This window comes from Calonectris borealis, unplaced genomic scaffold, assembly GCF_964195595.1.
Source record: "Calonectris borealis unplaced genomic scaffold, bCalBor7.hap1.2 HAP1_SCAFFOLD_194, whole genome shotgun sequence".
NCBI lineage: Eukaryota > Metazoa > Chordata > Aves > Procellariiformes > Procellariidae > Calonectris > Calonectris borealis.
This window is the reverse complement of record NW_027441579.1, coordinates 70,001-70,329: the sequence shown is the minus strand read 5'-3', so window position 1 is coordinate 70,329 and position 329 is coordinate 70,001.

Sequence of the window (329 nt, the reverse complement as noted above, 5' to 3'; positions counted from 1 at the left end):
CTCGCTCGCACGCAGAGCCCCGCGTTCCGCCGCCCGCCCCGCCCGGGGCGGCGGCGAGCGCGCGCGGCCGTCGCTGTCCCAGGACCGTGGCCGTGGGGCCCGTGCTTCCTTTCCGTCTCTCCTCTCCCCTTTCCCTTCCTGATCGATGAGGCCTTTCGGGTCGCGTCGGAGAGGGCCCCCGGCGGGCCGGCTCTTCCGTGCTCCCCGTAACAGGGAGCCACGGCGGTGTCCGGTGTTCAGGCCGGGCGGTCTCCTTTCCACTTCGCTTCCCGTCGCATGCGAGGTGTTGTCCTGCTGCCCCGAGCGACGGGGTTCCTCGGGCTTCTTTA